Source organism: Hylobates moloch, unplaced genomic scaffold, assembly GCF_009828535.3.
Source record: "Hylobates moloch isolate HMO894 unplaced genomic scaffold, HMol_V3 SCAFFOLD_12, whole genome shotgun sequence".
NCBI classification, from domain to species: Eukaryota; Metazoa; Chordata; class Mammalia; order Primates; family Hylobatidae; genus Hylobates; species Hylobates moloch.
The window spans coordinates 91,514,019-91,541,166 of NW_026652287.1; the positions used below are offsets into that span (position 1 = coordinate 91,514,019).

The 27,148-nt window shown below is 35.3% G+C and overlaps 1 long non-coding RNA gene across 1 annotated transcript in view; it reads right to left on the reverse strand.

Moving 5' to 3' along the window:
* Positions 1 to 631: 631 nt before the first annotated feature.
* Positions 632 to 27,148, reverse strand: part of LOC131380886 (uncharacterized) — a 93,740-nt gene continuing 67,223 nt past the window's right edge. Inside the window, exon 3 of the long non-coding RNA XR_009209154.1 lies at positions 632 to 1,008. This is a non-coding gene — a long non-coding RNA (uncharacterized LOC131380886). The remainder of the gene's footprint in view (positions 1,009 to 27,148) is intronic.

The following is a 27,148-nucleotide window of genomic DNA, read 5'->3' on the forward strand; positions in this document are numbered from 1 at the left end:
TGGTGACCTTAACATCACAGCAGATAAAATATAAGGCCAAAAATTATTTTTAAAAACATATTTGATAAGCAAAGATTGTTATTCAGAATGAAAATATTATAATAATGATTCTCTAGATATCAAATACCATATCTAAAAAGCTATAAGATATATGTCTTCTTTTCAGTTGCACTATTTTAATTAATGTAAAAGCACAGGCATTTCTGCTACAGTCAGGAAAAAAGTGAGGATGTCTACGGTCACCATTACATTTAACATTATACTGAGGCTCACAGCCAACACAATTATGAAAGAGTAGAACAGTCAACAAAATTGGAGTGGAAAATGTAAAACTCTTTGTTGATTATCTCATAATACAACTGATACCCAAAAGAATAAAATACAAAAAAAGAGAAGTGGCAGAACTCAATAAGGTTATATGTATTTGCATCAGCAGATGTAATATACAGGAATCAGTAGTGTTCATTAAATCATAAACAGTTAGGATATAAAATGAAAGAAAGGACCCAATTCATAAAAAGCAACAACAAAAAAAATCCAAGAAAAATATTGTGACACATTAAATTTTCTAAAAATGACTGCAGCAGTATCTTTTACTCACATAATCTCAGTGACTTATACATCCCTCCTGTCAAGAAGTGATATCTATGTTCCTCCCCTTGTTGCTGGGTGATGCTGAGTATGGTAGAAGTGATGCTATCTGATTCTGAAGCTAGGTTACAAAAGGTGATACAGCTTTCACCTGGTTCTTTTGGAATACTTGCCTTTGGAGCCCTGAGCACCAGGTAAGATATCCAAGGCCGTCATGCTGTGAGGCAACCCAGGCTACATGGAGAGGCCATACATAAGTTTCCATGGGACAGCCCCAACTGAGAGTCCTGACAACAGGCAGTATCAACAGCTAAACATGTGAATGAAGATGACATCAGATGATTTCTTTCCCCAGCCATGGAGATACTCCTGCCTTTGATTCATCTCCGGTCTCCAAGTCTTTTCAGCTGACATCATCTAGAAGAGACAGTCATCAGTGTTCCCTTTCTAAACTCTTGACCCACAGAATGCAAGAGCATAATAAAATACATATTTCATACCTCTAAGTTCGGGTAGTGTGTTCTGCAGCATTAATAAGTGTTACAAATGCCTACTAAATAGTATTCAAATCCTTTATGAAAAAATTTTTAAAATCTTAAAGACACAAAATTATACTTGCCCAATGTAGTACACCATGTTTTATTTTTTTTCTGAAGGTGTTGTTATTTGTATTGCTTTGGAACTAAGGAAGCTGATTCTAAAATTCATATGGAAAAATAAAAAGTAAAAATTTTTCAAAAATATGAAAAATTAATAGAAAAATTATCGGTACTAGCCTGAATAGATACTGAATCATATTAAAAGATTTTATGGCTGGGTGTAATGGCTCATGCCTGTAATCCCAGCACTTTGGGAGGCCGAGGTGGGTGGATCAGCTGAGGTCAGGAGTTCAAGACCAGCCTGGCCAACATGGTGAAACCACATCTCTACTATACAAAAAAAATTTGCCGGGCATGGTGGCGGGTGCCTGTAATCCCAGCTACTAGGGAGGCTGAGGTAGGAGAATCACCAGAACCCTGGAGGCTGAGGTTGCAGTGAGCAGAGATCACGCCATTGCACTCCAGCCTGGGTGACAGAGCGAGAATCTGTCTCAAAAAAAAAAAAAAAAAAAAAAGCTTTTATATTCAAACAATAGAACAGAATATAATGTTCAGAAATAGATCCAAATATGGAAATTTAGCATGTGATAAAAGTAGCATTTTTAAGTAGAAGAATAAAAGTAGACTTTTAAATACATGGTACTGTGACAATTGAGAAGCCACCTGGAAGAAAAGACAAAATTAGATCTACACCTTTAATCAAACACCAGAATAATGCCTAAACATAAAATTGAAATATCAGAAGTAAAATCAGAAATACTAGAATAAAATATAGACTCCTTTATATACTTCCTTATAATAAGGAAGAAAAATTTATTTAACTGTAATTTAAAAATCAGAAATCTTAACAGAAAATATAATAAATTTAAATATGTAAGGATATGAAAACCTGCAAATCACAAAAATACCAATGCAAAGACAAAAATAAATAACAAAATGGAAAAAAGTTTGCAACTTATAACATAGGGTTAATATCTTTAATATACAAAGAGTTCCTAAAAAGAGAGGAAAGATCAATAATCTAAAAGAAAAATATGCAAAAGGTAAGAAGCAAAAATTAATTTAAAAATAACTACAATGGCTTCTAAACATACAAAAGGATGTTCAACCGTTATTATAATTAGAAATGTGCAAATTGAAATTATACAGAGATCTTATTTCTTACCTAACATATTGTAAACAATACAAAAGTCTGGCTGCATTTTTGTTGATGAGTTTGTGAAAACGCAGGCAGTCTCATATATTGCAGGTGTGAATGTAAAATGAACGATATAATCCACATGGATTGACATTGGCAATATCTGTGGAAATCGTAATTGCTTTTACCCTGTGAATTTATCTTGTATATATTCTTCCGTGCATATGAAATTATTGAGATGGCAAAAGAACAAATATGTATTCCATTATATGCTCACAATGGAATACTATGTAGCCATGAAAAGATGGAATATCTCCATTTATTGTTATGGAAATGTTTCCAGCATACATTTAAAGTTAAAAAAAGAAAGATGCAGAAGACTAAATGTTTTATGCTTTCTTTTGTGTAAAAGAGAGAAAATATATATAATATATATATGCTTATTTCTATTTGCTTAAAAAACCAAACACAGAAATAAGAAAAAGCTACTACCTTTGGAGGACAGGAAGAATTGAGTGAATGGAAGCAGGAGTAAATGTGATACTTCTTAATGTACACCTTTTAAAAATATTATTTTGAGTTTTGAGCCATGAGAATGTATTATCTAGTAAAAGATTATACTTGTTTAAACACCAGCCAGTAACCAGAATTAATTCAGAACTGTATTTCACAAACATATCAACTAGAAGGGCTCAGAAGCTCAAAAATACACTTTCTTATAAAAAATTATGAAAATTTGAAGAGAAGAGAGAACAGTATCATAATATCCTATTTTAATCATTATCAATATTTTTGCCCATCATTCTTAGTTTAAGCAAATCTTTTTTGTTTATTTTCTTATTTTGGTTGAAATAGTTTAACTTAAATGCCCCAATCATACCTTTCCATCTATAAATATATTGGTACAGGAAAAGATAGTCTTTATATAACCACAATGTGATTATCAACCTTAAAAGTTAACAACCATTCCTTAATGTCATCTTATATTCATTCCACATTTAAACTTCTCTGATTGCATCCACAACAGTCTTTTATAATTAATTTGTTTGAATCAAGATGCACTTCACACCCTCTTACTGCATTACATTTGTCAGCTGTCTCTTCAGTCTGTCTCTCTCTCCCTCCTCTCTCTCTCTCTCCAACACCTCACCACCATATTCCATGCCATTTATTTGTTAAAGGAATGGGTCATTGTCATATAGTGTCTCATATTCTTTTTTTTATTATTATACTTCAAGTTTTAGGGTACATGTGCACAACGTGCAAGTTTGTTACATACATATACATGTGCCGTGTTGGTGTGCTGCACCCATTAACTCGTCATTTAACATTAGGTATATCTCCTAATGCTATCCCTCCCCCATCCACCCACCCTACAACAGGCCCCAGTGTGTGATGTTCCCCTTCCTGTGTCCATGTGTTCTCATTGTTCAGTTCCCACCTATGAGTGAGAACATGCAGTGTTTGGTTTTTCGTCCTTGAGATAGTTTGCTGAGAATGATGGTTTCCAGCTTCATCCATGTCCCTACAAAGGACATGAACTCATCACTTTTATGGCTACATAGTATTCCATGGTGTATATGTGCCACATTTTCTTAATCCAGTCTATCATTGTTGGACATTTGGCTTGGTTCCAAGTCTTTGCTATTGTGAATAGTGCCACAGTAAGCATACGTGTGCGTGTGTCTTTATAGCAGCATGATTTATAATCCTTTGGGTATATACCCAGTAATGGGATGGCTGGGTCAAATGGTATTTCTAGTTCTAGGTCCCTGAGGAATCTCCACACTGACTTCCACAATGGTTGAACTAGTTTGCAGTCCCACCAACAGTGTAAAAGTGTTCCTATTTCTCCACATCCTCTCCAGCACATGTTGTTTCCTGACTTTTTAATGATTGCCATTCTAACTGGTGTGAGATGGTATCTCACTGTGGTTTTGATTTGCATTTCTCTGATGGCCAGTGATGATGAGCATTTTTTCATGTGTCTTTTGGCTGCATAAATGTCTTCTTTTGAGAAGTGTCTGTTCATGTCCTTTGCCCACTTTTTGATGGGGTTGTTTGTTTTTTTCTTGTAAATTTGTTTGGGTTCATTGTAGATTCTGGACATTAACCCTTTGTCAGATGAGTAGATTGCAAAAATTTTCTCCCATTCTGTAGGTTGTCTGTTCTGATAGTAGTTGTTGTCTACTCTGATAGTAGTTTCTTTTGCTGTGCAGAAGCTCTTTAGTTTAATTAGATCCCATTTGTCAATTTTGGCTTTTGTTGCCATTGCTTTTGGTGTTTTAGACATGAAGTCCTTGCCCATGCCTATGTCCTGAATGGTATTGCCTAGGTTTTCTTCTAGGGTTTTTATGGTTTTAGGTCTAACATTTAAATCTTTAACCCCTCTAGAATTAATTTTTGTAGAAGGTGTAAGGAAGGGATGCAGTTTCATCTTTCTACATATGGCTAGCCAGTTTTCCCAGCACCATTTATTAAATAGGGAATCCTTTCCCCATTTCTCGTTTTTGTCAGATTTGTCAAAGATCAGATAGTTGTAGATATGTGGCATTATTTCTGAGGGCTCTGTTCTGTTCCACTGGTCTATATCTCTGTTTTGGTACGAGTACCATGCTGTTTTGGTTACAGTAGCCTTGTAGTATAGTTTGAAGTCAGGTAGCGTGATGCCTCCAGCTTTGTTCTTTTGGCTTAGGATTGACTTGGCAATGCAGGCTCTTTTTCGGTTCCATATGAACTTTAAAGTAGTTTTTTCCAATTCTGTGAAGAAAGTCATTGGTAGCTTGATGGGGATAGCATTGAATCTATAAATTACCTTGGGCAGTATGGCCATCATTCTTTATTCAGCTGATTGTTTTCACATGGCATGTTAGTACTTATTTTTCATCCTCTAGATTTCCTATAAAATGCTAGAGACTTGATTTGATTCCTAAGGGGATTTTTTGGATTATTATTATATGATACTATATATCTACCGTTTTATCTGTCTTATCCAGAGGTAAATAATATTTGGCTGTTTCAATCTGATGAATGTTAAAATTGGTCAGAATTTCCAGTTTTGTCATCCCCATCCATCCATAATGATGTGTCCCATCAATAGGCTTTAGCAGACATTGATGATCATTGTCTAGTCAAGAATTTTTACCTTCCCCACTTAATAAAAATACAAACAGTTAAAAAAATGCATTTTATTGAAGGATGATTGTCATACTAAAATCTTTACTTATTTAATGTATACAGCTTGATAAGTTTGGAGGTAAATGTACATCCATGGGACCTACATGACAACCTATGACATAAACATATTCATTAACTCTAAAAGTTTCCTCCCCCTCTTTATTAATTATTATGTTTATGTGTTAAGCACTGTTATCATAAGATCTATCCTCTTAGCAAATTTTTAAGTAGTATACGAATACAGTACTGCTAACTGTAGGCACCTATGCTGTGCAATAGATTTCTAGGACTCATGCATTGCACTACTGAGATGTCTTACATTACTAAAATTTCATACCCTTTGAAAAATTCTTCTCTATTTTATTCTCTCCCTATCTTTTGGCAACCAGCATTCTACTGTCGGCTTCTATGAGTTTGTCTATATTAATCATATAAGTGATACCATGTAGTTGTATTTGTCCTGTGTCTGGCTTATTTTCCGTAGCATAATGTTCTCAAAGTTCATTCATGTTGTTGCAAAGGGCAGGATTTCCTTCCTTTTTAAGGCTAAATAATATTCAATTTTATGTATATATCACATTTTTCTTTATTGTTCATCCATCAGTGTACATTTAGGTTGCTTCTATGTCTTGGTTACTGTGAATAATGTGGCAGTCAGCATGGAGGTACAGGTATCTCTGAGATTCTGAATTCAGTTCCTTTGGATATATACCTAGAAGTAAGATTCTGCATCATGGTAGTTCTCTTTTTTTTTGAGGAATTTTCAAACTATTTAACATAGTGGCTCTGTCAATTTATATTCTCAACCAACTGTGTAAAAGTTTTCTCTAGCTTTTTCTTTCTTCTTCTTTTTTTTTTTTTTTTTTTTTTTAATTTAGAAATAAGGTCTTACTCTGTCTCCCAGGCTGGAGTGCAGGGCCACAATTTTAGGTCACCGCAGCCTCAAACTCCTGGGCTCAAGCCTTCCTCCCGCCTCAGTCTCCTGAGTAGCTGGGACTACAAATGCGTGCACCACCACCCCAGCTAATTTGTGTATTCTCTGTAAAGATGGGTTCTCTCTGTTGCCCAGGCTGGCTTCAAATTCCTGGCATCTCTCTGAGGCAGATGATCCTCCTGCCTCAGCCTCCCAAAGTGCTGAGATTATAGACATGAGCCACTGCACCCAGCCCAGTTCCTCTTTTGTTCACATCCTGGCCAGCATTTGTTACCTTTATCATTTGTGTGTGTGTGTGTGTGTGTGTGTGTGTGTGTGTGTGTGTGTGTGTGGTGTGTGTGTGTGTGTGTGTGTGTGTGTGTGTGTGTGTGTGTGTGTGCTTTAATAATAGCCATCCTAACAGGCATGAGGTGATATCTCATTGTGGTTTTGATTTACATTTCCCTGATTAGTGATATTGAGCTCCTTTTCATATTCCTATTGGCCATTTATATGTCTTCTTTGGAAAAATGTGAATTCAGTTCATTTTCCCATTTTTTCATTAGTTTATTAATTCTTTGATATTGACTTGTTTAATGCTGAGCTCCATTTCATATTCCTATTGACCATTTATATGTCTTCTTTGGAAAAATGTTGATTCAGTTCCTTTGTCCATTTTTAATGGGTTTATTCATTTTTTTGCTGTTGAATTGTTAAAGTTTCTTGTATATTTTGGATATTAACCCTTAGCCAGATATATGTTTTGCAAATATTTTCTCCCATCCCATAGGTTTCATTTTCATTTTCTTGGCTGTTTCATTTGCTCTGCAGGAGCTTTTTAGTCTGATGTAATCTTATTTGTCTACTTTTGTTTCTGTTGCCTGTGCTTTTGATGTTATATCCAAGAAATCATTGCCAAAGCCATTATGAAGAAGCTTTATTCCTGGGTTTTCTTCTAAGAGTTTTATGGTTTCAGATTTTACATTTAAAGTTTGAATTGATTTTTGTGTATGGCATAAAATAAGAGTTCAATTTCATTATGTTGTCTGTAAGTATCCAGTTGTCTCAATACCATTTATGGAAGAGACTATTCTTTCCTCATTGCATGTTCTTGGTACCTTTGTTAAAAAATCAATTGACTGTATATACATAAGTTTCAATTAGTTTCATACAACATAAGTTTCAGACAACCTCAATCAATTGACTGTAATATATATAAAAATCAATTGACTTTATATACATGAATTTATTCTGAGCTCTCTATACCATACTGTTTTGTTTACTGTAGCTTTGCAATATATTTTGAAATCAGGAAGTGTGATGCCTTCAGCTTTGTTCTTGCTCAAAATTGCTTTGGCTATTTGGGTTCTTTTGGGGTTTCATATGAATTTTATGATTGCTTTTTCTATTTCTGTAAAAAATACCATTGAGATTTTGATAGAGATTCCATTGAAGCTGGAGATCACTTTTGGTAATATGGGCATTTTAACAATATTAATTCTTCAATTACATATTTTCTTCTGCATGTATAAACTAAAATTCTGCTAAAAAGAACTTTCCATCCTTAAATAGCTCTGAGAAAATAAAATTGATAGTGAAAATTTAAAATAAATGCTGTTTATCTTTATCAACTTTTACAGTAAAGAGTTGTAGCCAAGCAACCACCACAATAAGGACTTGTTGAGGATCATTATGGACTCACGAATGTCTACATATTTAATATGTCTTGATTGATCAAGACAATATTTTTCAATGTCAAATGGTCTTATTTTTGGCTAATGCGAGTCCTTTAAAGTTAGCCCCTGTGCTTTTGACATGACCTCCTTAGTGTTTGAGAGCTTCCTTTTTCTCTGGAATAAGATGACCATGATTCACTTTATACATTTATACAGTTCAGGCCCCACACTTAGCCTAAATCAACCTTTAGTGAAATAAACATTTTTAGATGCTTTTAAAGAAAATACTATCTTCATGTGCCACGTAATGTTTTGGAAAATAATTAACCACACATACAATGATGGTCTCATAAGATTATAATGGAACTCAAAAATGTCTATGACCTAGTGACATTGTAGTAGTCATTGCACCATCATAGTGCAATGCATTATTCATGTGTTTGTGGTAAGGATGACATAAAAAACCAATTGTGCTGCCAGTCATACAAAAGTACAGCACACACAATTATGTACAGTGCATAATGCTTGATATGATAGTATACAACTATATTACTGTTTGTGTATTTACTATCCTATACTTTTTATTGTTATTTTAGAGTATACTCCTTCTACTTATTAAAAAAAATTATTTGTAAACAGCTTCAGGCGAGTCCTTCAAGAGGTATTCCAGAAGAAGGCAGTGTTATCATAACAACTCTATGTGTGTTATTGCCCCTGAAGACCTTCCAGTGGGACAAGATGTGGAGGTAGAAGGCAGGGACATTAATTATCTTGACCCTGTGTAGGCCTGGGCCAATGCATATGTTTGTGTCTTAGTTTTTAATAAAAGAGTTTAAAAATGAAAAAATTAAAAACAGAGAAATGCTTATACAATAGGAATATAAATAAAATATTTTTGTACAGCTATATAATTTGTGTTTTAAACTTGGTGCTATAAAGAAAGAGTCAACAAATTTAAAAAATTAAAAAGCTTATAAAGTGAAAAGCATACAGTAAGGTAAGATTAACTTATTAATGAAGAAAAAAATTTAAATCAATTTAGTGTAGCATATATGTACCATGTTTATAACGTCTACAGTGGTATACCATGATGTCCTAGGCCATCACATTCATTCACCACTCACTCACTCACTGACCCAGAGCAACTTCCAGTCCTGCAAGCTTCATTCATGGTAAGTGCCCTATACAGATGTGTCATTTTTAATCTTTTATACCATATTTTTACTGTACCTTTTCTGTGTTTAGATAGGTTTTGGATACACCAATGGTTTCCATTGTGTTATAATTGCCTGCTATATTTAGTACAATAGCATTCTGTACAGGTTTGTAGCCTAGGAGCAATAGGCTACACCATACAGCCTAGATGTATAGTAGGCTACACCATTTAGGTTTGTGTAAGTGCACTCTGATGTTCACACATGATGAAATCACTTAAAGATGCATTTCTCAGCACTCTCCAACATTAAGTGACATGTGACTGTATTTAGAGTGCTTATAGTAGGTATCATTGCTTTCTGGTTCTTCCAGTGGACACAGTGAATATATATATATATATGCATATATATAATGAAATATATATGCATATATATATATATGCATATATATAATGAAATATATATGCATATATATATGCACACAAGTTTGCATTTCAAATGATAGATTTAAAATTTTCTTATTTTATAATGTTTTATATGCTAAAAATACTGATTCCTGTAAAATTAATAATGTGTTCAAATTAATAACAGAATTACTAAAATTTGAATTCTGCCAAATATTTTAAAATAGATTCTTGTCTTTAGAATACATCTTGTTAGGATTATACAGTACAAATAGCGTATTTTAAATCACATGAAATAATCAGTGTTTTTCTGTGTGGTTATTCTACATACAATATAAAATTCAGATCCATTTGCTTAATTTTCATTCCATTTTAGTGATTATTTTGATTTTGATTTGACATAATTTTGTAAAATATCAAAAGATTTCAAAATAAAAGCATAACGTAACGTATACCCAGTAAAATCTTGCTTCTATTCTGGTTTCTCCATCATTTCTTCTCTCTCATCCTTTATCATATACACTAAGTGATGTTTTGCATTTTCAGTTTTGTAGGGTTTTTTCACTTTCCAATTACCCTGGAGTCACCCAATATCAATATATAGAGATCTTCCTCATTACATTTTACAGAGGATTGGTATTATATTATGAGGGCATATTATAATTTATTGTACCAGTTCACTATGGATAGACATTTAGGTTGTTTCCAGGCTTTTGCTATTTTAAATAATGTCACAACCAATATCTTTGTACATAGATCATTTTATATTTTTGCAAGGGTATCTTCAGTTAGATTCCTAAGAGGAATTACTAGGTAAAAGAACAAAGACATTTATTTTCTGGATGTTTCTAGATTTCCTTAGAAAGGCATTTTGCAATCCTAGTAGCAAAAAATGAAAGTGCTTGTTTCCCCAGCACCTTGCCAAAAAGTTTATGGTCAAAATCTATGATTTTTAGCAGTCTAATAAATGAAATCTTATCTCAGTGTGGTTTTTATTTGTAAATTTGCCATTATGAACAAATTTAAGCTTCTTACTCTCACGTTTTGGAGTCATTTGTATTATTTTTATTGAGTTGTCAATTATTGTTATTTTTTCCTCACTCTAAAAAAACTCTTTTTATATTAGGGATTTTAACCATGTGTTAGTTAAAAATATTTTCCCAATTTGTCATTCATCATTGTCTTTTGCTCATCAAGTCTTATTTATTTGTATGTAAAACGTTTTCAAACTATTTGTTGTAAATTTTCAAGTTCTCAGAAAGACTCAAAGCAATTAGAAAAGGTGAGAGAAATTGAGACAAATAAATTAGCCTGCAATATATTAGACAATAAAAAGCAAGCTGCTTCAAACCCCAAAATTCATACTTCCTAAAATATCATCCCTATTATAGCAAGATTTTGTCAACTTCACCACTGCTTGATCCTCACTGCCCAAATATGTATTTGGAATAATAAACAATTGTCAAATTAATCAACTAGTAATATTCTGTTAGTGTTTTATTTGTGTAAGAAGAATGGTAGGAATAATCTTTTTGCAAATTCATCTTGCCTATTCTAATTTATTTTTTATGAAAGCATCAATTTCATTCTTCCTCTGTTAGTGGAAGTATAAATTGGAACCCTGTTTATAAAGGAAAATGTGAAGTATCAGTTAAGCTTTTTATGTTCATATCCATCAACTTTAATTATCAATGTTGACTCTAGTGTACTACTCACATAGATACACCAAAAGGCATGCACAGAATATTGGTTGCATAACTGTAAATAATAGCAATAAAATTGAGAACAATCTAGGTTTCATCAAGAGGGTATTGGATATAATATCATTCAACAGTTAAAAGTACAAGGAAGGTCTATATAACTAACATACTCTATGTAAACTTTCCAAAATCGATTTGAAAATTTAAAAATATTTATGTAACACAAAAAATTTACAGTAAAATGCCATTTTGCTTAAAAAATATTTTCAATTCCTACTATGAAATTATTCTGCCAAGAAAAATGGCAAAATTCAAATAAAATAATTTAAAAAATCAATTTAAAGGTATAAGACAGCTACTAAGGCAGTAAGAACTTGAGGAATCAAGAACTCAGAGAGAATGGAAACAAAAAGAAGTAAATATAACATTTAGCTCTGCTTTTCACCATAAAAAATTTGCTAGTTCTAATTTGATAAACAAGAATCTAAAAATCTGAGCAGGACTTTCAAAAGTCTTAAGAGGTTAGGGTAATGGCAGTTGAAGTTTAATATGTGCCAAGGAGAAAGGACTCTGGCATAAAACTCTGGGTCTCTGTTGGGGTCTCTGAAGGATTATGCCTATGAATAATGATGAATCTGGACAGACCAAGCCTTCACAAATACTGAAAACTAATTTGAATCAGCTTAATCCCGAATGGAATAATCTGATCTGTCTCAAGCTAAATTACCAGATGAAGAAAACAAATTATTTCTACAGAACGATAGCATCATTCAGGACTTCAATCTGCCACTATAACTTTTCAAACATTATTTCTGGCTGTGCACACACACACACACACACATACACAGACACACACACACAGTTTGTGTGTGTGTGTGTGGCAAACCAAGAGAAAACCAGCAGTAAAAACATACCCCTAAGATATCCACAATTGTAGTTATCAAACGTGGAACTAAATAACTATGATTAATATATGTTCAAGAAATACAAGACAAGGTAAAAAATTTCATCAGAGAAATGTAAGCCATTTTTAAAAAGCAAATAGAAATTTTGTAACTGATTAACACAGTAACCAAATTACAACTTTAATGTGTGTGTTAAAAGTACACAAACCAAAGCAAAAAGATTAGATTAAAAATGAAGAAAAGAGAAAAAAATATATATAATATATTATTTTCTTAGTCTGTTTAAGCTGCTATAACAAAATACCAGAGACTAGGTAAATTGTAACTACCCAGAAATTTATTTCTCACAGTTCTGGAGACTAGTAAGTACAAGATCAAGGTGCCAACATCTGGTGTCTGGTGAGGGTCCAATCTGCTTTCAAGATGGCACCTTGAACACTGTGTCCTCCAGAAGGGAGAACACTGTGTCCTCACAAGGCAAAAGGTTAAGGGCAAAAAGGAACAAACTCCCTCCATCAAGCTCCTTTATAGGGTACCTAATCCCATTCATGGGCAGAGCCTTAAAACTCAATCACTTCCAAGGATTATACCTCTCAATACTATTAAATTGGAAACTAAGCTTCATAAATTTTTGGAGGGTACAATAACATTCAAATTATAGCAACAGTCAAATGATCTAACACACATATTAAACTCCCAAAAAGAGTAAAGAGAGATATTGGAACAAAAGAAATTTAAAAAAATGTAGTGGTCAAGATTTTTCCCCAATCAACAAAAGATATCAAGTCACAATTTCAAGAAGGGAAATAAATCTCAAGTGAAATAATCATAAAGAATGACACATTTAGACACACTATAGACATACTGCTGAAAACCAAAGACAAAGAGAACATCTTAAAAGCAGGCAGAGAGTGCTAGGAATGTAACACTTTCATAGGATCAATAAAATAAAAACCAGAAGTCAATGGAATGAGATCTTTAAAGTACTAGGGGAAAACACTGATCTAGAATTCTATACCTGGTAAATATTCATATTTTATAAGTAAAGGTAAAATAGAACACTTTTATAGAAATAAAAACTAAAATAATTAATCATTAGTTCCACACTAGAGGAAACACCAAAAGACAAAAGAAAAACAATCCCCAGTTAGAAGCTTATATATACAGAAAAAAAGGAAGAGCAATGATTTTTTTACCAGGAAGTACAATTGTAATGAAACAAGTATCTAACAATCTGGAAGTGGCTTTGGAATTGAGCAATGGGTAGAGGCTGGAAGAATTTTGAGGGGTATGATTGAAAAAGCCTAGATTTTGGTGAAGGCTCAAGGAAAATGAAGAATATAGTAGAGAAAACTGTTACTATCTTAGAGAATACGTATATTCCCATGAGCACAATGTTCATGGTATAGATATGAATATTAAAGACGGGTGCTCAGAAACAAATTATGAACATGTTATTGAAAACTGGAGGAAAGGTAATCTTTATTATATAGTAGCATATCTTGGCTAAATTGTGTCTTAATGTTGCTCGGAAAGCAGAAGTTGTAAGCCATTGTTTACAACTTACATACTTATATATTTAGCTGAAAATATTTTCAAACAAAATTTTGAAGTTGTGACCTGATTTCTTGTTGCCATTTAGAATAAAATGTAAGAAGAAAAAGATAAATTGAAGAAGAGACCGTTAAGCACAAAGAAACCAGCACTTGATGATTCAAAAAAATCACATCTATTCAGATTCCAAAACGTGCTAATGTTATTCACTGTTGGAGAAACTGTGCTTTGAAGACAAGGGAAAGATGAGGCTGAAAGATTTTTGCTGAAGAGATTAAGTGTGTGACTCTTGGGGTCCCCTCAACCAGCTCAGCAGAAGCCAGAAACAGAAATGGAGTTATCTAGGAAAGACCTGTAGAGGATCCTCTTGTCTAATGGTGTGAAACCTTCTGATATATGTGGGAGACCGACAAGGTTGTTGAGAAAATTATATAAGCAGAAACACTGCCAACTTAAACTAGAAGGGATTTCACAAAGTGAAAGAAGACTATCAGACTTCCAAAATTTTACAGTCAGGAAATGGACTGATAGAGCTACTTAACAGCAAACATGTGCTACAGTTTAATGGTAAGAAGGACTCAGAGGTCAGAGGTGCAGAAACAGAGGCAGAGGCCAATAGAGCTGCCATGGAAGCAGAGGCAGAGACTGTGGAGGAAAGTAGGCCCTGAAGATAGAGCCTTAAGCTACAGAGCATAAGCCTCAGACCTTGAAACATAATGAAACTTAGCCTGCTAGACACCAACTTTCTTGGAACCAGTGATCCCTTTATTTCAATTTATGCCCCTTGGGAGGTTAGCATCTACATATGTCTGTCCTACTGTTATACTTTGAAAGCAGATGGTTTATTTTTAAGTTTCACATATCCATAGGTGGGAAGAAATTTTCCCATAGGATAGATTATGCCTGGAATCTTAGCCATACTTAATTTAGGTTATTTAAATAATTCAGTTTTGACTTTTGAGCTGACAATATTTAGATGAGATTTTTAACTAAGAGTAGACACTATAATAAGTTGAAACTTTGATGAATGTTGGGATGGGATTAATGTGTTTTGTGTGTGGGATGGACATGAGTATTTGGGGGACCAGAGAATGGACTGTTATGGGTATAATTTTGTCTCTCCAAAATTCATATTCTCTTTTCTTTCTATACCCCTCTCCTTTGGTGATCTTGTGGCCTTATAGTGGCAATACAGTGATGACTTTCAACTTCTAATCTCCTATCTAGGCTTCCTTTCTGATCTTTAGATATACACACATATCTCTCTACTCAACATCTCCACTTGTCTAAAACAGCCTTCCTAATTTTCACCGACCTCCTTCAGCCTTTCCAAACAGTTAATAACAATTCTATTCTTCCAGTAGCTGCAGATTTTAAAAAATGGCTGTCTGTCCTTTTCCTTCCCACATGTAATGCATCAACAAGTCCTCTTGCCTTTAGCTTCAAAATAGCCTCTGTATTTGTCTACTTTTCAGTCTTTCCTGTAACATTTCAGTCCAACAGCACATCATCTCTTACTTGCATTATTGAAAAAGCTTCCAGACTTTGTTTACACCTTTGTCCTCCCTATTGTATATTCTCAAGAGAGTAACTAAAATAATTCTGTTTAAAGGTTGATCACATTTTCTTGTTTTCTTGCTAAAACCTTCGAATGACTTCACATTTCATTACAAGTAAAAGCTAATATCATTCCATTGGCTTGTAAGACCCTTCACAATCCAGTGCACTCTCTCATACCTCTCTGACTTTATGTCTTACTACTCTCCTCCTTGCAGACATTTCTTGTAAAATGACTGGTTTCCTTCATGTTACTGAGATATAGTAGGTAGTATTCTGTAGGGTCTTTCTAATTGCTCCTCACTCTGACTGGCTTTCCTTTCCAAAAACATGAACACAATTCATGCACTCATCTCTATTAGACTTTTATTGTATATTAACCATATAAATGAGGACTTCATATCTACTTTAGGAAAATTGTAACACCAAACTCCAAATTCTCACTTTCTGAGCTTTTTTCTTCTTAACATGAATTGTCTCCATGTACTTAACATATTATATATTTATTTATTTTGCTTATCAGTGTTTACACACACACACACACACACACAGTTCTAAGAACTGTTAAAGGCTATGATTTCTGTTTATTTTCTGACTACTGTCTATATTTATTTCACCTAGAGTAGTGCCTGCCATACAGCATATATGTTGTTGAAACAGTAAATATATATTGTTGAGTAAATTATTGAAGGAATTAATAAAGTGAACAGAGTAACATCTTTTTCTGGAAAGTCCTATTACATTGAGGGTTTATTTTTGTATCACCGCTCCTAGCCATAAAGCCATTTTATTTCTCATTTGTTACTTTACCAGTGAATTCATATTTTACACCTCTTAAATTACAATTACTGTGATTTATTTTTTCTTTTAAACTAACCACAGTGAGGAACAAACAAAAACTTATTTGGTTCAAGAAACAAACAAAAAAAAAAACATATTGCACAATGAAAATAACTAACACGAACCAGGCACAATGGTACATGCCTGTAATCCCAGCACTTTGGAAAGCCGAGGCAGGCGAATAGCTTGAGCCCAGGAGTTCGAGATCAACCTGAGGCAACATAGTGAAATCTCTTCTCTACAAAAATTAGAAACATTAGCCGGGTATGGTGGTACACACCTTTAGTCCTAGCTACTCTGGAGGCTGAGGTGGAAAGACGGCTTGCGCTTGAGAGGTGGAGGTTTCAGTGAGCCGAGACCAAAGTTACATAGCCATTCTGTGGTAAAACATGAATTTAAACTTAGGAAATGTAGCCCCAGAGTCAATGTACTTAGCATCATCACTATAAGGCCTCTATATTTTTATGCAATAGAATTATTATTCTCATTTTAAAAATGAGCAAATTCAGGCATTAGATGTTAAAAACCTAAACTTTTATAAAGCCAGTAGATATAACCAAAGATAAACCCAGGCTTTTATCCACAATGTGTACCAACTCTCACTACATTTTTCTTTAGGAAAATATGAACACTGTAATGTGCGTTAGTGCTTGATAAATTATTCCATCCATGTATCCATCTATCTGTTCATCCAGATAGTTATCACATATTTATTGAGCACCTATTATGGCAACAGACTCTGTGCTTGATGCTGGGAAATCAGAAGTGAACAGAACAGACACAATCCTAGGCTTCATGGTGTTTATAATCTAGAAAAGTAATCTTTGGGGGTACTTAAACAATTGAGAACATGGCAACTACCTCAAGCATTCATAGTAAGCTATTTATCATAATGGCATATTTTTGTGCCTAAAAAAAGATTCAGATTTATAACTCTCCCACACACTTATTAATTTTTCATGTAAGCAGCTACACTAATCATACATTTTATGCAATATTAATTGTCTTTTTGATACATATAGGTCAACGATTAACCTTCACATAGAACAAGACAGTAACTGGGAAAAGCAATATATTATTTTATTTCTGGTTAAAAAAATTCCTAACTGGAAACAACAACAGGCTTCTGAGAAACTGCATGTTGAAGCCCTGAGTACATCTATTTTCAGAGCATTTTCACTCATGGAAAATTAGATGCCTTTCTGTAGTAACCTCTGAGAATGGACATTGTAAATATAGTACAATGACACTTAGGATTCCTATGAAAAGAAAAATAAATAACTTGCCTTCAGCTAAGGGTATCAGTAGATAAACGGTTTGCATAAAACTATGTGCAATTATAGCTCTTCTGATATTTTGGAACTCTTCTAAATATTTATGTTCTTACAGAGGTCAAGAGGTGAAAGGCATTACATATGTTGTCCTACTGCATAATCGTATCAAGGCAGTGTTACTTCTAATACTGTCCTGTGGTTGGCGAAATGTGGAGGCAAACCATCTGTCATCAATAATGCTGTCAAGAAGATTTGGAAAGCATTTGATCGGTTTTTGGCAGTGTACTATCTGTTAAAATATTGTTGGAGGCAAACCTGGGAAGTTCTCATGCCTTTAAAGGAGACACAAATGTTTCAGCACATGGGCAGCCTGATACTGGGAAGGCAAAGTGTTTTATTTAGAAGAGGCACAGATTTCAGTGCAAGTCAATAAAGAAAAGAAGTAGTGCTGTGTTTGTATATTCAAGCATATATGCTAGGCTCCACAATGGAGCACTTTTAGGCGCTCTGAAAAGATGGCATTGGAAAGGAGCATCTGTTGAACATATTAGGGAAAACTCCTTTAGTACTTAAGAGAAATCTGGTCCATAAGGGAGATTAGAAGGAAGGCCTGATGAAAAATTAGGCTTAAGGAGTCACAGAAGTAAGGTTCTGCTTACCAGCCCCAGAGAAAGGATTTTGGTGAAATTATGCCACTTCAGACACCAAGGTGCTAACACCAGGTCAGAAGAAAGAGGAGAAAAGTTAGGATGGAAGTTCGGTGGGGATAAAAAGGAGGGATATGAAGAATGAAAAATCCATTTAAAGGTGAGACATGGATCATTTACAAGAAGGGCTCTAGGTCACAGCCAAACTAAGCCGATCATGGACACCAAACAGCTACTTACTCAGCATCTACTGGGCTCAACCTTCAAAGGATTTCTAGGTTTGTTTCTTAAGTTATTTGGAAGTTGCAAACATTCACCAGATGCATCTACACTAGTAAGCAAGCCTGATAAGCACCTGAGCACAAAGGTTTCAAACCAAACTGATTTTTATATACAGAAAACTGACAGTGAGCACCTAAATTAATCTGTGGTTCCCATGTTGTATCAGTGGACTGTGATTATAAGCAGTTTATAATTAAATGTTAGAGACATTTTTGGTGGAAAAAATGAAATGTGAGAGAGAAAAATTATGCCACCTGGGGATTTTCCTCCATTTATAATGGCTTTGTAAGAAATCATTTATACTCTTAAAAAGTAACTTGGATTGATGGGAAGAACCCAAGCATTAAATAAAACAAAAAGTAAATTTTTTTTTGATTGAAGGGGTGTGGTTAACTCTGTGTAATGTACACAAGTATGTATCTCATTTTTTTCTTTCTACAAAATGGGGATAATAATACTGATTTTCTTGATTTTTATAGTAAAGATTTCCTATGAAAAGTTTTTAAGCAAACATTTAATGCAAAGTCAAATCATTGTTGACGCTTGATTTCAATTTTCTTAAATAGCATATGTTATACATATGTATATATGTTCATATGTAGGTAATAATTATCCTTTAAATGAGACATCTTTCTTCCTGGGAATTTATGAGAAAGGGATAAGCACTTCTCAATCTTTATTGACTTGATGAAGCCTGATTGGAAGATGGAAAATGACTTAAATGTGTTCGGGAACACGGGCCCTTCTAGTTTATATTGCTTTACGCTTAATTTATCATTCATATTTATATGTCTTTCAGATAATTATTAATATATTTCAGGGAAGTATATTTATGTATACTTATAATTAAGTATGTATATTTCTAGATCCATTTGTAAATCAGAAAGTCTTTTGCCACTGATAAAAAGAATGAGGATTGTTTCATCTACATGTTTCAAGTGCATTTGATTGCCAAATCATTAGATCTAAAGAGAGAACTACATGAGAGAAGATGGAAAATGTCTCTATCATCAATCTTTCACACACTCAAAGGGAGGAAAAAAGAATGTTTTCTTTCAACATTAGTACATACCTTGGGGACATGATGCTTTATCAAGTAAGGGCAAGAGGAATTCAGTATCACCAGTGGAAAACAAAGTAATGAGGAAAAAGCAATGTCTTGTGGGATTTGCACGTGACACACACACACACACACACTCCCCCCTTCCTGATTAACTACCTTTTCTTTTAACACAATTCTGAAACACCTTCTTAAGTAATGAGTAGCGTGCTAAGAAATAAAGATTGATGTTGCTCTTGTTTTAGATTAAGTGTTAAAACACACACATGCTCACAGAATAAATCCACCAACTGCCCTCAAATTATGTGCTGCTGCTGCACTGCCAAACCAAACAAAATTTATTTTGAGAATTATTTTTTTTTGAACTACTGTTTTCTTTCAGAAGTAAGAAAAACTCAGGGTTTGCTCTACTTATGTATGTATTTGCATATGTTACAGTAAAGACAGCGCTCTAGCCACCCCTTGGCAGGGAAGAATCTTCAGCAAACTCAAAAACATTTCTATTCCCTTAAGTAATTACTTAATTAATGCCTTCTGTCTTGATTATAGCTTTAGTAAATGAAAATATCTTTCATTTTTACTAGTATATTTGAACTTTGTACATTTCCTATATGCTAGAATCAAAATAGACAGTTTTGTTTAAACAATAAGAAACCAAGAAACATCACCCTGGGAATACACATATAATATTACTACATCAAGCAGCATAAACCATCCAAAAAATTTATAGTTGAATTTTATTGTAATGAATACATTGTTGTGTATCACATTACAGACTGCAGAAGCTGAAAAGCTGAAGGCAAGCAATCAGAATCCGTATTTTTCTCAGTAGTAGATTAGCAAGGGGCAATGAATGAACTGAAGCAATTAGGCAAACAGAGGAGATTTTATAAACATGACAGCTAACGTTCAGTGAGCACTTACTATGCGCCAGGCACTGTCTTAAGCACTTCACATGTTTCCATTGATTTAATCCTCACAACAACAATCATATAAAGTAATAGAAAAACAAAAGGCAAGTAGCTATATCAAGGTCACCTAGTTGCTAGAGCCAAGATTCAAACTCAGGCGCTGGGTGATTCCAGGACTTCTGGGCCACAAACACACCTTTGCAAGCAAACATTTCCAAATTCAAGCTCATAAATTTTATTTATAACTTGTTTTGTTTTGTGTTTTAGAAATGTGTGTGTAGAGAGAGAATCAATGAAATGTTTCAGATGAGAAGAGGTATTTGTCAATTGTTGTATTAGTCAGGGGTCTCTAGAGAAACAGAATAAGAGGTGTATATGTATGGAGAAAGATTTATTTTAAGGAATTGGCTCAGCAATTGTGAAGTCTGCCAGAACAAAATCTTCAGGGCAGCAGAGCAGGCTGGAGATCTAGGGAAGAGCTTCAGTTTGAATTCAACGTAAGGGTGCTAGCAGAATTCGCTCTTCCTCCGGGGAGGTCAGTCTTTTTCTCAGCTGAGGCCTTCAACTGATTGGATGAGGCCCACCCATGTTATAAAGGGCCATCTGTTTTACGCAAAGTCTACTGATTTAAATGTTAATCTCATCAAAAAGTACCTTCACAGAGATGTCTAGAATAATGTTTGGCCAAATATCTGGGTACTATGGCCCAGGCAAGTTGATGTATAAAAGTAGCCATCACGAGGGTTTGCGTGTATTATTTGCATATATTATGCTATGTAAGTAAATTTTTTAAAAAAATAGAAAATCAGTGTGCAGATGGGTGGATAACAAAAAGAGAAATTTTTAAAAACACATATTTGATGCTATGACTAAAAATAAATTCACAAACTCTTTAACAGGGAAAAAAGAGCCACCTCTGAAAGGACACTTCTAATTATGTACTCCTTTCAAGAGAGCATGCTGGATATTCAGACTACAAAATGGATCCCAAGTTTTAAGGCTCTCACAGTCTAGATAGGGACATATCAAGGAGGGAGAAATAGTCGTATTTACACTCAACTCAGCTCTGATATGCTAAGTCAGCACATGGTAGCATAGCTGATTGTAAATAGCATAGTTCTATGCTTCAGTGTAACATGATGTAAACATCGCTGGGACAGAGTTCTTCAGGAAGATAAGGAGTAATGTACTTCCTTATTTCTAGTGCAGGCTGAGAGGGATCTTCAAGAGAAGGGGATGCTTTGGCACATTAAGAAGGAAGAGGGGCCGCGTATGGTGGCTCACACCTGTAATCCCAGCACTTTGGGAGGCCGAGACGGGCGGTCAGGAGTTCAAGACCAGCCTGGCCAACATTGTGAAACTCTGTCTCTACTAAAATACAAAATTTAGCCAGGTGTGGTGGCATGCGCCTGTAGTCCTGGCTGCTTGGGAGGCTGAAGCAGAATTGCTTGAGCCCGGGAGGTGGAGGTTGCAGTGAGCTGAGATCACGTCACTGCACTCCAGGCTAGGCGAGCAAGACTCCATCTCCAAAAAATAAAATAAAATAAAATAAAAGAGAGAGAAGGAAGAAGACTCCAGCAGAAGAAGAAAGCTGAGGAACAAAGATATGAAGACACAAGCATAGACAGGGCTTTAAGGATTTGTGGGAAATGTAGTGAAATTGGAACACCGCATTCTTGATGGAGCAAGAAAGACTGGAACAACTTTATAAGTCACATTATAAAGTTTGGACTTTGTTCTAAAGCCAATGGGTAATTACTGAAGTTTCCAGCTGCAAGAATGATATAATTTTTTATGAGTTTCAGAAAGTTCTATTAATGGCAGAAGGAGAAACAAGATAGAGAGACAGGGAGATGCAGGCAAGAAAACTATTCAAGGGAGGTGATGACTAGAACCAAGACAGTAGGACTGAGTGGAAAAACTCAAAGATAACTTTTTAAATTAAAATTGGCATAAGTTGGGTACAGTGGCTCATTCCTCTAATCCCAATGCTTTGGGAGGCCAAGGTGAGAGGATTGCTTGAGGCCATGAATTTAAGCCCAGCCTGGACAATGTACCGAGATCCTGTCTCTACAAAAATTAAAAAGCATTAGCCAGGCATAGTGGTGGTGTGTGTCTGTAGTGCCAGCTACTCAGGAGGCTGAGGTTGGAGGATCGCTTCCCAGGAATTTCAGGTTACAGTGAGCTGCACTGATTGCACTACTGCACTTCAGCCTGGACAAAAGAGCAAGACCCCATCTCTTAAAAAATGAACAAACATTTAATTATGTGTAATGTGTAAGAAAAAAGGGATTCTGTCATTCAACAAACATGGATTTAATACCTATTATGTGTTTGACCCTGTGCCAAAAAATATTGGACTATAAAAATGAATATGAAGATATTAACAAACAATTATGATGTTTAATAAATACAATAGTAGAAGAAAATTCAAGACATGAACATGACAGAAAAGAATCAAGAAGGACCACACAGATGAGGTGACTTCTGGGCTGGATCGTGATAGATGACTAATTGCACAAGGAAGACAAGAATGGTAAGGCCATTACAACTAGAGAGGCAAAAGTCAGAAAGGACTTAGATGTGGAACAAAAATTGTGTTCAGGAGTCAAAGATGCAAGAAATAATTTGGAAGAGAACAAAAGAAAGTAGAGAGGCCAGATGGGAAGAACCTTGCTTGCGTTTGATTGAAAGACCTTAATCAGAGACATGGTATAGTCTGAGAGTTCTGGCCGAAGCATAGAAGATGGATTGAAGGGGAAACTAGTTGGGAGGTGTCTAAGTTTCCTAGAGCTGCCATAAAAAATCGTCATAAAATTGGTTATTTAAAACAAGAAAAATTTAATCGAAGTGTCAACACAGCCATACTCCCCCTGAAGGCTTCAGGGGAGCGTCTTCTTTGCCTTTTCCAGCTTCTAGTGGCCCCTGGCATTGCTAGGCTTGTGGCTGCATCACTCCAATCTCTGTCTCCATCTTCACATGGCCTGCTTCCCTGTGTGTGTGTCTGTGTGTCCTTTCCTGTCTCTTATAGGACTCTCTCACCAGATTTAAGGCCCACCCTAATCCAGTATGACCTCATCTCAAGCCTTACGTTAAGTACATCCATGAAGAACCTGTTTCCAAATACGGTCAAATTCTAAGGTTCTGGGTCGATTTGCATTTTTATGAGACATTATTCAACCCACTACAGGAGGCCATAGCAATAATACAAGCAGGGGATGATAAGATCTGAGGTAAAACAGGGCAGAGGTAGGCAGGAGGTCACAGTAAAACAAAGTCATGGTTGGCTGAAGTGGAGGAAGAAATGAAATTAGGAATTGAGGACAACCCGTGTTATTAGCTGGAGAAACCAGTTGTATTTCAGTAGCACTGATGGAGATAGAAACAACACGAGTAAGAATGGATTTGAGAGATGGATTCAGATGTGTAGAGGGTGTAGATGTGTTCAGTTTTGCACAAAGTAAAGTGCCTTGAGTGAGGCTATTCTCAAGGGAAAAGAAAAAGCTTAAAAATGACTTCGTTGGGTGGGTGGTAATGCTATTAACTGTGATTGGATGAATAACGTAGAGACTTTTTTAGAAGAAAATAAGGTTAGTATTGAAAATCTTACACTTGAAGGACATGTGGTATATGCAAGGGAAGAAGCAGAGCACAAAAAAGGAAATATGCATTTGGTGTTCTAAGAATTGACAATATTTAGCAATTTGACGGCAAAGAGCATGTGTCTTATAGGAGACTAAGACACGTAGAAAGGAACAATGAAAGAACAGTGTCGGTGAAGTTAAGAAAGGAGTTTCAGTAAGGGAAGGTTGGTAATTAAAGACTTCAGGAAAGACGTGAAGTGGGACAATCTCATTGCAAGTTATTAGAGATGATTTGCCTTGGACAAAGTGGCTGAATTATAGCTTAGTGCCCATGCCATGTTGCAGGTGGATGAAGTTTAAGTAAAGATTTAAGAAGTGGAGACACAAAATACTGTTAAGTGAGAAATCAAGTTGTTAAAATATTGATACAGCAAGATCCCAAATGAAAAATCTATTTATATATATGGGAAAAGACTATAATTAAAGATGTCAACAATAAAAAATTAGTAACATATAGTTTTATTTACAAGTGCCTGTTACCATAAGTGCTTTACATACACTTCCACTGACCTGTTAAATTTTCACAGCAATTCCCTGCTATCATACATTTTGCACAAAGGGAAACAAAGGCACAGGAGGTGAGGTTACTTTTCCAAAGTGACACAACTGGTATGTGACGGTGCCAGAATTTGAAATCAGAGTCTAATTCCAGACACTGCTCACCTAAGCCTCCATCATTCTAGCATTTTTCTCTAGGTGGTAGGATTATAAATGGTGATCATTTCTCTTTTTATAACTCTGAAACATTTTGCCAAATTTTCTATATTTATTTTGTAATAAAAGATCCAAATAATACATATATATTTTTATGGCACTATTGCATGCATGTCTTTCAAAGAAATGGAGAGAACAGAGAATTATAGTGATTTGATGAGTAACATTAAAGAAAAGTTATTGATTTTTTTTCACTTTTTTCTTAAGGATGACATGTGTTTGAAAGCTAAAGATACAGAGTCAGCAGACATAGGGAAAATGAAAATACAAGAAAGAAAAGACATAAGATGGGTTTTGGTAAGTGGGTCACAGTGTTTATGCAGGACCAATGTGAAAGAACATCCTAGGCTGAGTGGCAGAGTTCAGAGAGGCATGGAGTATGCAAGAGGCCGGCTGTGTGGATCAGGCTGGATCATGAGGAATTAAGAGCCTAAGCATGAGAGAGGAAATGAAAGATATGGGTGGCCAAGCATAGTGACTCATGCCTGTAATCCCAACACTTTGGGAGGTTGAGTCCTTGAGGTCAGGAGTTCAAGACCAACCTGGCCAAACTGGTGAAACCGTGTCTCTACTAAAAATGCAAATATTAGCTGGGCATAGTGGTGCAAGGATTAAGTCAGTTGTAAGATCCTTTGGTAAAATTGTAGAGGGCAGTGGTTTGGCAGAAGATAAATGGGAGGTAGAATTTGGAAAACCTTTGGGTAGAATGGGTAAGTGAGGTGCTTGGGGATGGATACCTGTGTCACCAAGCGGTAAAAAGAGTCCATTCTTCCCACTGAAACAGTGATTTGTTTTACTTCCATGTATATTCCCCTACCAGACTTTGAGTTCTCTCAAAGTAGAAATTCCTTTTCACCCCTGGGACTCAATGTTCAAATCACCGTCTAGAACAAGGCAGTTACCATTAATTGTATAAGCATGAGGTGAAGTTTTTCCTACCATTATGAGTTTCCAGATAAAATGGAGCACAGTGACACGTTTCCCCAGTTCTTGCTCTCACCTGCTAAATAGGATGTCTCTGTCAAAGTTATGGCAGTCATGAAGAACCCCAAAAAAGTAGGTGTGATGCTTACAGAAGACTCAAGTTAAAGATGTGTAGAGGAAGAAAGAGCCTTAACACTGTTCTCAAGGCAGAAGGCCAAGCTCGCCTTTCTTAGTACTTTGATAACCTAATATGTCTGAAAGCCTACTCGACAGGCTAACGTAATTGCTATTCTATGTCTTTTCCACTGTGTGTCATAGAATCATTTTCAAGGAAACTTGCCCACCTTTATCTGACTTCAATGCCACCAGCATGTCTAGAAATTGTTGAGAGGGCCAAAATAATGTTTCATGGCAAGGCTGATTGGACATGAAGTCAGAACAGATGACTTAAATTTTTTCTCTTATTTTTTTTTTGAGAAAAATAAGAGAATTGTCCAATGCCAAACAACCAATACATCTGATTGTGGCAGGAATTGGGGACACCGGATGGAAGAGGTGAGGAGAAGGCATCAGCCAGTTTGTATTATTTTGTTCTCTCATTATAAAGAAATACCTGAGAATGGGTCATTTATAAAGAAAAGAGATTTAACTGGCTCACAGTTCGGCAGGCTGTATGGAAAGCATGGCTGGGGAGGCCTCAGGGAATTCACAATCATGGAGGAAGGTGAAGGGGAAGCAGGCACATCTTACATGGCCGGAGCAGGAGCAAGAGAGTTAAGGGGGAGGTACTACACACTTTTAAACAACAAGATCATGTAATAACTCACACATGATCATGAGAACAGCAAGGGGGAAATCTGTCCCCATGATCCAATCACCTTCCACCAGGCCCACCTCCAATATTGAAGATTACAATTTGACATGGGATTTGGGCGGGGACACAAATCCAAAACACATCACAGTTTCATTGGCATGTTCTTTAATTAAATAAGTAAAATCAATAATCAAATCACTGTTGTGTATTTTGGGAAGGAAGCCTGAGGAAGGAAGGCATCCTATACCATGTAGCCTAGTTTCTTTAAAAGGCAATTGTAAGGTCAACATCTACTTAAACTTTACAATTTACTGAGCAATGTAGAATTCAACATGGAGATTAAGATTCCTTTATTAGCATATGGCCACAAAAGCTTTCTGCTAATAAGGGTTTATTAAATGTGACTTATTTGAATTTGTAGTCAGGGCCCTGATCCTAAATTGTAAGCCCGCAAGGAAGGCTCTAGAAAAGACATTCCAATTAAACATGCCACATCAAGAGTGTGTCACAATGTGCCTCCAGGAATACTTGCTTCTAGGGCTTGTGAGGTCCCAGAGATAACAGGGGCTTCTGAGCATGCACTATACCTTCATCAGTTGCATATGATTCAGTCTCCAAAAACAATTACATTTTTAGAAGTTATAATCTCCCTTTGGAAAAAAAAATATTT